Source organism: Thermobia domestica, chromosome 13, assembly GCF_964235325.1.
Source record: "Thermobia domestica chromosome 13, izTheDome1.hap1.1, whole genome shotgun sequence".
NCBI lineage: Eukaryota > Metazoa > Arthropoda > Insecta > Zygentoma > Lepismatidae > Thermobia > Thermobia domestica.
Window position 1 is genome coordinate 20,982,893 of NC_137466.1, and position 14,362 is coordinate 20,997,254.

A 14,362-nucleotide genomic window follows, 5' to 3' on the forward strand; every position below is an offset into this window, starting at 1 on the left:
ACACACCAATAGCAGCACATTTTCATGAACTTCTTTTACAATCCGTTGCTGTTCCAGAGGATAAAGGTAGACTTCTTGCTGCGTCATCCCCCCATGCTGGGGCATGGTTAAATGCGTTACCTACCCCCCAATTAGGTCTTCACATGTCTAATGAAACGTTTCGAATCGCAGTAGCCTTAAGACCACGTTCAGATGTTTGTGAGAAACATCGCTGTCCAGCTTGCGGTGATCAAGTTACCTAATGCGGCCTGCATGGCCTCTCATGCATGAAGAGCATTGGCAGGAACACCAGACATTCATTCATCTGTTAACGGCATCATTTTGAGAGCCCTCACAACGGCAGGAATTCCTTCCATTCGTGAACCGTCAGGCTGTTGTCTTTCTGATGGTAAACGACCTGACGGCATGACATTAATACCTTGGATGAGAGGCAAATCACTAGTATGGGATTTTACATGTTCGGACACATTTGCCCATTCAAGCCCCTCCATTGACTGTTATGAATGCTGGGGAATTTGCTAGACGTAAAGAGGCAGAAAAGGAAAGGAAATGCAACAATGTCCTCGACAAATTTATTTTTGATGCAATAGCTATCGAGACCAGTGGATCATGAGGTTCTAGAAGCCTTGATTTTATCAGAGAGGTACGCAGACGCATATCTATCGTTTCTGGAGATGTTCGTTCAGCATTCTTCTTACTCCAACGTATATCCATTGCGGTTCAACGTGGCAACGTTTCGTCAGTTCTTGGTACGTTGCCGCCTGGAAGGGAACTGGAGAAGATATTTCTTCTCTAGTATACCAGAAACAAGAAACAATATCATAATTACAAGTGTTAAGTACACTTTTAATGTAAAAGTGATTTTACAAAATTCTTCTAACATAATCTAAAACAAATATGCTCAATTTTATTTATATTTCTAGAGATTCCATTATGTTAATTCTATTTCTATAGTCTATTTATTGTGCCAACACAATCATTATTATTATTTTAAAACGTAAACAATTATATATTTAACCGAGTGTTTTCATTCAAAAATGGTAAACTAATTGTTGTGGATACGTTATATTCAAATTTCTATTTGTTTCTATAATTTGTAAATTTTGTGCAGTATTATTTAATACTATGTTTAGAGGGAATTTGATAAATTTAGTCGAGTAACAAAAAAAGATAACTTATTTACTCTTTTTCACAGTTTTCTAAGAGCTTAGGATTTGAAGAAATTTAATAAATTTAAAGAGAATACTCTAAAAAATTTATATATATATATATATATAACTTTCCGTTGATTTTATCTGAATTGTCACAGTCATTGCCATTTCGATCAATTTTCTCCTTGGTTTACTTTGATAGATCCTCACCGTGGATCTACTGGTAAATTTAGGATTGTAGGTACAATAGACTAAGAAGGATTGTAGTACTTAAATCTCAATAAGATATAAAAATGAAGTCATTATTATTATTATTATTATTATTATTATTATTATTATTATTATTATTATTATTATTATTATTACAGTAAGTGAACTGACGTTAATGTTGCCGATGAACGTATCATAAAATAAAAGATTTTACTTATGCAGCTTACCCTTAGAATGTCGGAAAATTGATTCAAGGGGCTTGCAGAAAGGAGAGTGCTCAAACTACAGCGAATTACAATTCGCTTCAACAAGTTTCTTAAGAAAGAAGTTTTACTTACAAAAATATTTTCCATGAATATCATATATACTGAGCGTAAAGGGGTTGCTTAGCAAATTAATGATGCTGTGCATTTTTGAAGTGAGCGATCCTTCCTCTAATTAATTTCAAACCAAATTATACGAGTAAATTTAAAATGCGGTAAACATACACAATATTCTATAAAGAAAATCTGAGCGTTCTTCATAAATATTCAGGAAAATATATAAAATTGAGGACAACAAGGCCCACTTCAGCTTTAAGCAATTGAAACAATTAGAAATTTCTAAAATTCAGCTTTAAGCAATTTAAACGATTGGAAATCTCTAAAAAGAAAGAAAAAATCAAAAACAAAACAGAAATTATACCATATTAAAGGAAATTGCACATTTTACGAAAGCTACCATGTAACTTTATTTAAATTTTCGGGGTGGGGAGGCAAGTGAGTCTTCATATTTGATTGGCTTCAACTGCAAGAAACATATATGTGTTCAAATCAAATTATATTTATGAAAGTTACCATAGAACATATTTTTCAAATCTTGGGAGTCAGGAGTTCACTGTTTACTTATTGATTGATTTTAAATCCAAGTAGTAGAAATGATTGTCAAGCCTCAAGAAGTATACATCATATTCAATGAAAATCTAACATTTTAAAGAAAAATATCGTGGATCATATTTATAAAACAAAGAGTAATCCATACTACATTAGAAGAATAAATTTGCCGCTCATTCTTGACTGATTCTAACCCCAAGCACTGGGAATTGTGGATAAAGAGTCAAAGAAAATGTAGGCCTAAATAAAATGAACTTCAAAACTGAATGAGCATTTTATGAATTATCATGGAACTGTAAAATAATGGAACGAGAAGAATCTCTAAAGAATCAGTTACTTTATTTACTGATTTCAGTTCCATGATGTGACACTGGCAATATTTCGATGAGGTTGTGGTGAACCTCGCTCCTACTATATTTTGTGTATTTCTTGGGTATTTTTGCAACATGTAAACTAACTACGAGTTCCAGGAACGCAGTAAGTACTGATATGCATTTCTGTAATTAAATACGAACCTAAATATTTTACGAACCTAAAATAAGAAGTGTGTTTTGTATCGCATTACTGCGCGGCTCAGCAAACAGAACAAACAAAAGAAAATACTCAGGGTTGGAAACTTCTTTACACGGAGCATATTGAGGTTACATTTCGATTCGATCTATCGAAACCAGCATGAGTGCTTGTAGTGAATGTCATAAGAACGTATCAAGACAGGATGTAAGCTCTAAAGTCGAGTGTGTAGACTGTAATAACCTGTATCATATCAAGTGTGCGCAACTTAAGAAAGTAGATGTACAATTAATGAAAGACGAAAACAGAGAATGGCGGTGCAAAGTGTGTTTAAAAGAAAAGCGGAAAAGCATGCAGAGTGGGGATGATTTAAATCGCGAAACTCCTAGTTTAGCAGACATGTATAAACTCTTGCAGGATTTGAAGGCAGACATTTCTGAGTTAAAGAAAGATAACGTTAGAATTGAAAATGAGTTGGGCAAGTCCTTAAACCTTACACATGAAAAACTTGATGAAAATGTTGATTTGGTAAAAGAACAATCCGTGAAATTAGGGGAGTGTTTAGAGAAGATAGAACAATTAACGTCTGAAAATTCACAACTGAAAAAACAAGTAAGGGACTGCAAGCTCAGTTAGATGAACAGGAACAATATGAGAGAAGAAATGCTGTGGAAATTCATGGTGTGCCCGAACAAGTGAACGAAGATACTTATGAGGTGGTTAAAAATATAGGAAAGGCGTTAGATGTGGTAATCAGGGAAGAAAACATAGAAGCATGTCATAGGTTGAAGAAACGACCTCATGAGAAAATTGCAGGCATAATTGTAAAATTTGTTCATCGTAAAACTAAGGATAAATTAATGGAGAAACGAAAAGTCAAAAGGGATTTCAATGCATGTCAAGTTGGTTATGCGAATAATGAGGTTATATATATCAATCACTCTCTTACGTCATTTCGCAAACGTCTGTTTGGTCAGGCAAGAAAATTGCAGAGAGAAAAACAATATGCATTCTTATGGGTTGACCATACAGGTGTAATTAAATTGAGGAAAACTAGGGATGATAGGAATGTGTTTGTAATTAAATCAGAGGAAGACATTTCGTCACTGATGTAAAGAATGTCTGAAGGTAGTTCGATTTCTATTTACTATCAGAATGTTAGAGGACTGAATACTAAGTGTGATGAATTTAAGGAAGGTCTTTTGGCAACTAGTGATGAATATAATGTAATCATTCTGACGGAAACTTGGTTAAAGAAAGGCGTATATGATGCAGAATTATTTAATAATCAGTACAAGGTATACCGAAAAGATAGGATTGGAAAGGGAGGGGGAGGCGTATTGGTTGCTATAAGGCGAGAGATAATATCCAGTGAGTACGTTGGCACGTGTCGAATCAGCTTGTTTGCTGTGCAATGTTTTGCCTTCAGGCGAACTACTGGCGATCGACTAGATAAGAGTCAAGAATGAAGGAAAGGAAGAAAAAGATGCTTATGTCATGGAGATATGTTTGCTTCTTGGCATTAACTGTTTGAAAACCAAAACTGTTCTGCATATCCATTTTCTAATTTCAATAATAAGAATAAAAGGAAATGTTCATTCTTATATATAGGAAGAAAAATAAAAAATATATTTCACACAGATAACAAAATAAAATATTTTACTTAACTACGTCTTGGCCTTGTGTGTTTCAAAATTGTTCAGAATGCTTTTCGTAACTCAAATAGAAAAATGATGGAATAAAAAGAATTGTTAATTCCCATCGAAAAAGAAAAATTATAATTACACTTATTAAACAAAAAGAACAAGATAAAATAATATCATTCTGTCTTGATAATTCCAAATGCTTAGAACTACTTTTTTCTTTCTTATGCTCATGAACACTTCATATTTAACATAAAAATCTTATAATTTTAAACCAGAAACCATGATTATGTATCACCGCATTTATTCGAGGAGGCATGGTATCAATTAGTGTCGAAGGAAGACAGGAATGGGAAAGGAAGGAAGTGGACTGGGACCTGTATGTTAGGTGCCATCCCGGCATTTGCCTGGTATGAATGAGGAAAACCGAAGAAAAACCTCACTCAGAATGGCTGGACTGAAAAAGCTGTTACCGTTTTTGGACCTAGTGCCCCCTGTATACATAGTGAATGAAACATCTTATTTCTCAACACTTTCAATCAACAGTTTTGTTGGAAAGTTTTATATGAGATCTGATCCTTGATTATTTAATGGAAGATGAAGATGCCTGGGTCATTGTCCAACTTAAAATAAAATTTTTCGTTTGGTGTAGGCCGCATAATATTCAACTACAAAGTATTATTCCTGTTACCTAAGGGTCTTTCCCCTGTTACTTAACCGGGATCCCAGGATTTTGGGATATATTTTAGACTTTCAGTCAAGCAGCTACTGCATCATCACTATTTATCCTAGGATCATGGTTCATACCTCATTCTCTTCAAAATGGAGCTGGCTTTCAAACGGTACCACTTGCATGCTCATACTATATACCAGGAGAGAGAAAAATGATGTCACAAGGAAAATTTCGGGATTTTTTTTCACAATTTGGGACCCTCTGGACCGGCCCTTTGGAAACGTAGAGACCTCAAAATAATCTGGTGAATAGAACTTGGTATACTGAATGTGTGTGCCAAATTTCAAGCTTGTATCTTGAATACTAAGGGTGGGAGAAATTTTATCAAGAATTGCCACAATGCCCCAAATTACCGCAAAACACCATGATCTCAGGTAAAAAAAAATCCTGAGACATCTCTATTTACCCTAGGACTATAATCCGCCAATCATTCTCTTCAGAATAGAACCGCCTTTCAGGCGGCAGCATTCACATGTCTCTATCATGTATGTAAGGCGGGAAAATCCCGAAACAACGGATTTTTTGGTCTAAATATCCCTTTTTCAACTTTTAGCCCCTCTGGACCCTACTGTTTTAACGCAGAAATCTAAAACAATCTCTTAAATACTACTCGGTGGACTGAATGTTTGTGCACAATTTCAATCTTCTACGTGCAAAAATAAGCTCGCCAAAAAATACCGAAAATGTCCCATATTCCCTTATACAGAAGTATATTTTGATAAAAATTTCCTGACACCCCTAATTACCCTAGGCTCATGTTTCGCTCATCATTCTCTTCAGAATAGAACTGCCTTTCAGACGGTATGACTCACGTGCGTCCATCATGTATCTAAGGCGGGAAAATCCTGAAAATAGGGATTTTTTGGTCTAAATATCCCTTTTTTCAACTTTTAGCCCCTCTGGACCCCCCTGTTTTAACGTAGAGAACTGAAAAAATCTTATAAATACTACTAGGTGGGCTGAATGTTTATGCACAATTTCAATCTTCTAGGTGCAAAAGTAAGCCCGCCAAAAAATATAAATACCGACAATGTACCATATTCCCGTATACATGATATTTTGTAAAAATTCCCTGAGACATCCCTAATTACCCTAGGATCATGGTTTTTACATCGTTTTCTTCAGAATAGAACTGCCTTTCAGACGGTACCATTCACATGTCTCCATCATGTACCTAAGGCGGGAAAATCCCAAAGAAAGGGTTTTTTTTTTAGTAAAAATATCCCTTTTTTCAACTTTTTGCCCCTCTGGATCCTTCTGTTTCAACGCAGAAATCTGAAAAAAAATCTGGTAAATACTACTTGGTGAACTAAATTATTGTGCAAAATTTCAATCTTCTACGTGCAAAAATAAGCCCGCCAAAAAATAATGAACATAGGCTTAATAAAAGAAAATATATTTTTGAATTATGACGTCATCACCTCCTATGTCGACGCAGGAAGGTGTGAAACCATACGTAAGGTCTTCTACAATGCCTCTGGACTTGGAAAAAAACCGGACGAAAAAGCTCAAATAGAAGAGTTATAACGCAATGTACCATGAAACACCCGTATGGTACAAATTGTACCATCGGATCCCCATGGAAGATGAAGATGCCTGGGTCATTGTCCAACTGAAAATAAAATGTTTCGTTTGGTGTAGGCCGCATAATATTCAACTACAAAGTATTTCTTATTCCTGTTACCTAAGGGTCTTTGTCCTGTTACTTAAGGGTTTTTTACTTCCTTCAAGATTAAGCATGATTTTTCTTTAACCTCCTAATCTCACTTATAAAGAATTGATGATAAAAACTTCATCTTAACAAAGAGAAATAATGAAATATCTTGACTTACGCTTGAAACAATATTGGTGAAAATTTCACGAGTAGCAATTACGCAATAGATGATTAGGATATTTATAACACAACCTGTACGATAGTAGAGATGCTACAACTATAAGATATTTTAATTGCAATGTATGACAAATAAACAAAACGGTATAAACGGTATAACTGATATACATGCTTTTACTCATGTGTGTGTTATTGTGTGCAGAAAGTAGTGTTGCTGAGGAAACGACACAAGACGACATCGTCCAATACAAATAATTAAACCTTTTTGAAAACGAAATTGAATTTCCATGATACTTCACGAGATAAGAGAGACCCCTCCGTGAACAGCAATAGCAAAAATCATGAACTTACGTCATTGTTGATAATCGTATGTATGCGTTTCAAATATAAATAACCCTCACAACTATACTGATATAATTGCAGTTCTAATTCTTGATATCTGAGCATTTGAGATTAAGAAATAATCGCTTGTACCTTGTTCTGACCAGTGAGATATCATATGTTTAACCCTCTAGCTGTAAGAGATTCTAAAAACAAAGATAGTTAAACAAAAATGCACTGTTTCTGGGTGTAACTGGGTATCATTTACTGTTGTCTTGGTTTAACAAACGGTTCTGCGAACTGAAAATATTTTAAGAACCGGTTCTAGCGAACCGGCTGAATAGCACCACTGGACCATGGGGAATTTCCTCGTAATAGTTAGAGTGCTCATTTTTGGTACGGGAGACCCGGGATCGATTCCTGGTGGGAGCTTATGTGGTTCAGATTCCACGTTAAAATATAGGTCCACGTCTTAAATTGCCTCGGTGCTGAACAGAATACTACACTCAAAATTAATCCACCACCCAACCAATTGACGTCACAATCGGGAGCATATTTCCGTCACAATTAGAGTTTAGTGGCTTCAATGATAGAGCGCTCACTTTTGGTTTCAAGGTCATAGGCTCGATTCCAGGCTATACTATGTAAGTCTGTGTTGAACAGCATTGTGTACATTTGTTTCTAAGAGTTCTTTGTTGACTTCCACTTCATTACACAGTTCTTTTCATTAATCATTTCGTTCACTCATCATCTGTTTCTTTTAGAATCCAGGACATGATCGTGGGATGTTAAAATTCCCATTTCATTTCAAAGTATTAGACCAGTAATGCAGTCTTGAATTTCCAAAATCACTTTTCATTATTCACACCTCAATTACCTGTCAGCAGATCATGAGTATTTAGATATCTAAATTAATTATTAATAGGTAATCTGGTATTTGTAAACTATTATGCATGAATTATTTCTTTTCCTCGAAAACGATTCAAGTATTGTTTTTCTCCTTTGTCTAAAAGCACTAAGCTTAGTATCGAAAAGAAGATCACTTTTCAGCAGACCTGGATTTGTTTGGGAGAACTGCTTACAGACCTCACGTTAAAGCAGCAAGCCTCTCGGAGAAGTTAACTCAAGTGAACAGGGTTGGGAATATTTTCTCCTCTTGCCCGGTTGACTGATTTCTTTCGTGATTGTACAAGTAGTAGCACAGAAATTGGTATATAGACTTCTTGCTTCAGAAACACCAATGTGTCTCCCATCACTAGCAATAAACGGATGCAGGAGAGCATTTTCATGATCCGCTATATGTATGTGTGCAAAACATAGTGCACTTTAGATCAACCGTAAAGAGGATTACATTCGCGTATAAGACTTTCGTAAGTGTAAAATCGAAATGATATGAAAATTGGCAAAGTCAATACTGCGAATACAGATTGATGAACCGTTAGATATAGATGAATAAAACTTCTGATACAAGAAACATATACAAAATACAAATATCCCGTTCATTGGGATGAATTCGGGAATTTTATTCAGAAAGTCCTAGAGATTAATTCAGTACGACAGGCGAAGACGAATGACTATTGATTAACCGTTGAAACTAATCAGTAATGACTACGACAGTTTATATATGAGATCATTCTGGTATACAGAACATAAATATTTCATTTATCTCTACGCATGCTGAAAATTTCGTCCGAAAAGGTGGCACTCAAACTAAGACATATGACAGGCGCAGGGAAGTTAGGGAAAGATTTCCTCATTCGTTAGATGAACAATTTGATCCATAGGAGCTGTTGATATACACATACAAATATTGGGTTTGTTTGAATGTTCCATTAATTTGATATATGAGACATTATTTTCGTGAATAAATTAATCCTAATATATAACACGGTAAGTTTGGGAGTATGATACTTAATACTTACAAAGTGTTAATAAGTAAGCTTAGAGATCTTTCATGTAGCCTAGAAACTTGAGTGTCCACAATTAAGACGCCATAAACTGCCTCTCCAGATCTCCGACCTCTAAGAAAGAACCAAAGAAGATAATAGTTAGATAATAGCATTTTTATGTAATTGTATGCAATCATTTATATATGTGATGATAGCGTCCAACACATCTAGAAGTAAATACATCAAAACCTGAGATATAAATTTTACTTAGTTTTAAAATTGAAATTCAAATTAACAACTGTCAGAATTTTCCATCAACAAGAATAAAAATAATCTTTATTTTTTTCACTAGCCTCAGTCAAGAGGACGAATAGTTCAAGGTAGTTAAGACAGAGTCCAGGAAGCTGCATCTACACCGGGAGTAAACTTCTTCAAGAAGTAAAACACAATTTTATTTCTTTTATAGAGTTTAACTCTGATCTGGAAAATATAGTCCTCCGAGGAACAAATCTATTAATCGGGATACGCTCTCTTTGTAGCATTTGTTCCGCAGCAAATGCAACAAGCATCATTACGGACATGACTGACGCCAATGTAGTATTTAATTTGCCATCGTGTACCTGATGAAATTTCACTCTCTCTATTACTTTACATCCAACTACAATCAGGTTACGATTCGCAGACAAACTACGAAGAAATTAGCTGTTTTAAAATCTATATTATAAAAGAGAACGTACAAAACCTTTGTTCCCTCATCACGCTAATACGGCTGAACCAATTTCTTTTATTTTTGGGGGGTTATTAGGATTTGGACCCTAGATGGTTTTTATCATATCACTTTAATTTTTAATTACCAGTGTCTTGAGATAATTGACCATTCAAGTGTCCATACGTACAAATCCTTTGTTATTAGTTCATCATAGGTAAAAATAAACGTATTTATATGCAACCCGCATGACCGTGTCACTCGGCGGGTTAACATAAATGACAGGCGCTATAATGTTAACATTTACTGCAATTTGAAAGCGAAAAAGTAAAAATTATCTAAGTAACAAAGTTTATTGCGTTCCGGGGTGACCGCAGCGAAGCGGGGTGAACGCTGCTAGTGGGCTATAATATGAAATCTCATTTCAAATAGTCCGTTTCCTCGTCTGGAATTAAGTTAAAAGTCCGTTTAAAATTAAGGCTGTAATTACCATTGTTTCAATAAAAATATTATAAAGAAAGAGAGGTACGAAGAATTTTGTTTTACATTAAAGTCCATTATATACACCCTCCATTCCAAAAGAAACCGAACTTTTGAAAACAAATAGTACCACTAGTGCCATCTGTTGTAATATTTTACCGGTAGATGGCGTAGTTCCTCATTGACAACTGGTATAAATGTCATGACATTTGGATGCACGGCAACAAAGTTATTGCGTTTCAACTGTCAGTGTGTTGTGTACATCGGTCGGAAAATGAGTTTCAAACAACGAGCTGCAATTGAGTTTTGTGTTAAACTGGGTAAAACTTTTAGCGAAACGCACCAAATGCTACAAAATGCATATGGTGATGAGTGTCTATCCCGTACGCAAGTTTGCGAGTGGTTCAGGCGATTCAAATCGGGTAGAGAGACGCTGGATGATGACGAAAGATCAGGCCGTCCCAGAACCGGATTATCGGAAGAAAACACCGAAAAAGTGCGTGAATTCATCAAACATAACAAAAAATCGTCGGTGAAAGTTATTGAAATGGAATTAGGCATTCCTCAAACAACCGCATACCGCATTTTGACCGAAGTTTTGGGCCTTAAGAAGGTTAATTCGCGGTTTGTACCACACAAACTCACCGAAGACCAAAAAGTCGATCGACTTGCGCATTGCAAAGACATCGTTAAAAGTGCTCGGCAGAATCGAAACTTCTTGAAATCGATTGTAACTGGTGACGAGACGTGGTGTTTTGAATATGAGCCCGAAACAAAGCGGCAAAGTGCTGAATGGAGAGCGCCGGATGAAGGAACACCCAAAAAAAGTCGCTTGGTGAAGTCAAAAGTTAAGGTGATGCTGATTTGTTTTTACGATTCAAAAGGAATTATCCACAAAAAATTTGTTCAGCCCGGCCAGACAGTCACTGGAGAGTTTTACTTGGGCGTCATGAAGCGTTTGCTGGCAAGAATTCGTCGTATTCGGCCCGAATATCGCGAAATCGGCAGTTGGAGTCTTTTGGACGATAATGTACCATCACATCGTTCGCGACTTGTAACTGAATTTTTGGTCAAAAATCACATTATTCGGTTGCATCATCCGCCCTATTCACCAGATCTCGCTCCGTGCGATTTCTATCTGTTCCCGAAACTGCATTTGGCGATGAAAGGAAAGTGGCACGCATCGATTGATGCCATTGAGAAGGCGACGACCGCCGTCCTAAAGACCATTCCAATAAAGGACATGGAGAAGTCGTTTGACAACTTGTTGGAGCGTGCAAATATGTGTATCGATGCAGAAGGGGAATACATTGATTAATAAAAATGATTTGTTCCAAAATGTACATTGCTTTTTTGTTTTATTAAAACGTTCGGTTTCTTTTGGAATGGAGGGTGTATATACTCTGTCCACTGAACTACGGAACCAGCAGCACCATCTACGTATGTGGATATGTAGTAGTACGTCGCGACCAGGGGCGGATCCAGGGGGGGGGGCGATCGGGGCGATCGCCCCTCCCCCAGGAGAGCAAGCTTTTTTATTTTATATATATAAATGAAACCCATCCCAAAGTTTGGATCCCTTAAAAGTACCAGTATGACAACCCACCGCCCCCCCCCAGAAGTCGGTCCTGGATCCGCCCCTGGTCGCGACACATTTAGACAATCTTCTGTCAAAGTTGCGAAATCGCCCTGAGAATTTCAGATTATTTTTTTTTTAATTTCCTGACTTGCAACCAAAACCTGCAAATTGTGGACAAACTACTTCACTGTGACAACTAAATTATACTTTTCTGATAGCAGACGAAATAAGTACTACTGTAAAAAAAATTTTAAAAAATAAATAAAAAAGACACGAAGAGGTCATAAATCGCAAATAGTGTTATGATTTTCAAAAAGCTTCTATATTACAGCAAATACCTAAGAAAAACGTTAAGACGATTGGCGTACAAATTACTAAAATTGCTACCTCATTTCAAAGCTATCTAGAAAAATCAAATGCTGTAAATTTTCCATTTACGCAGACAAAGGAACAAGCAGAACTCGTTGAAGCACTAATTTCTAATTTGATTCGTAAATTCATTTTAGTGTAAGAAATTTGTCACTGTAGAAAAATAAACGGCAATACATGCAAAGTAAATCAGAAATGGAACAAATCAAAAATAAACTTATAAATTACTGCAAACACGCAGCCTACAACATACTTCAGTCACTGTCACTCGCCTTGAGAGCGTATCTTTTATGTTCTAGACGGCCGATAATTGATAGCTGAAAAAGGAAATACTAATGTTAACAAGAAAAGTAACATGCTTCGCGTGTAAGCAGTTTCGTGGAATTTATCACATGTGAAAGAGAGACGGATGACACGGTCGACACGGAGTTCGGATTTACGGCGATGTGACTTTTGTGTTCGTAGTCACATGAAGGGTTTGGTATACTGCATACAGGTAGCATCAGTAGAATAATTAAGAGAGAGGATATAAAAGATGCTGTCATCGCGTAAAGTAACAATTTAGTGGAAAGAGTGGAGAGTTTGTTTATAATTTGCAGGTTTTGTTTGTAAGTTCGCAAATTAAGAAGAAATCACAAATTTGCAAATTACTCCGAAACCAGCACCAAGTCCCGTTCATAGGGACAAATTTCTTCCACAGTAGTTGGAGAATGACAGCTTTCAAAGAACTACCAGTCCCTCTCTCTCGCTACAGATTATATATATATATATATATATATATATATATATATATATATATAGAGAGAGAGAGAGAGAGAGAGAGAGAGAGATTTAAATAGGCATCGCAATTTGTAAGTTTTGTATCATATTTTCTACAGCAAGGAAATATATTATTATTTATTTATTTATTTTATTCTTTTTCATAGGCATAAAGTAATAAATATTTTTGTGTATTGAAAATTAGTATGATAAAGAAAAGCTAAGCAAGGAAAAGTATAACCATTACATTTCTAAAATGCTGTCACTTTGATATTCTACGATATGTATAAGTTGGTAGTTTGTACTGAATGTGCTCATATGAAGCTTAACGGGGTATCAGAGTCACTCAGTACACGAAGTGAACTTTCATTTTTAGGATAAAAACAAAATAAAACATGAATAAGGAAGGCAAAAAAGAGTTCCAATTTTAGCTACTAATCTAGTTTCGGAAAAGTGAACTCAGGTCTTGGAATCCGGGAGCCTGTTGAGTCGTTCTCTTTACAGATAGAATAAAGTGTTCAAACAGATATTGTCTCTGTCATTAGTTTCAGAGAGATTTTGCAGTAATTCGGTATGTAGTCCGTAGTAGATTGTGTTTCTGAGAACTCAACGGACACCTATAGGGAAACGTAGGGGTATCGAAAGTATTCACCACTGAGTTCTAACAGTGTGTAAGGCTAAAAGAGAACCGTTCTATCCTGAAGAAAAATATGATGTTGGGCTTTCTCCTGGCAAAAAAGAAAGAAAGAAAGAATATAACGTTTATTTCGGTAATAAACTTTGTTCATAAATGTATCGCATATTGCGATAAAAATTTTCATCTGCATCGTACTTCTAAGATTTTGTATAGTATACTGCGATGTGTTACTGCTTATATATAAATATTTCAGCATATTCTTAATCGGTCTATACGTTACAAAATTATACATGAAGATATACATGGTATTAACAATATTAACTATTGAAGAGTTTGATTTTACTCCAACACAGTTCAGATCCTGATAAAATTTATACAGAACCTGTAAGAAAACATCTATTTGAAACTAAAAAAGGAATAATCAAAATCGATATATTTATGTTGATGTTATATGTGAACATGCACACAATAAAGTCGGCTAACTATGATATTAATACTGTCAGCCGTTGAACAGTTCCATTATGTAGTTTCAAAAACCGAAGCATCAGATCCTAATAACATTTACATGAAACTAACGCAAAATCATCCTCTTTCAACCATAAAATAAATCAAGGAAATTGGTGCATCTATGTCAAAGTTATACCCGATCATGCACACGTTTATGGTATGAAA

At 35.6% G+C, this 14,362-nt stretch overlaps 1 protein-coding gene and 1 long non-coding RNA gene across 7 annotated transcripts in view; one reads left to right on the forward strand and one right to left on the reverse strand.

Moving 5' to 3' along the window:
- flz (transmembrane serine protease filzig) overlaps nt 1-14,362 on the reverse strand; it is a 424,928-nt gene that overhangs the window by 225,233 nt on the left and 185,333 nt on the right. For 2 of the 3 annotated variants that reach the window (XM_081735520.1, XM_081735521.1), the window contains exon 2: nt 9,194-9,292. The exons of the other annotated variant lie outside the window; for it this stretch is intronic. The gene's annotated coding sequence lies outside the window, so the exon portion shown is untranslated. The remainder of the gene's footprint in view (nt 1-9,193; nt 9,293-14,362) is intronic. 3 annotated transcript variants of the gene reach the window in all.
- The window catches only part of LOC145668045 (uncharacterized), a 316,452-nt gene that overhangs the window by 78,610 nt on the left and 223,480 nt on the right, over nt 1-14,362 (forward strand). The gene's annotated exons all lie outside the window — the stretch shown is intronic.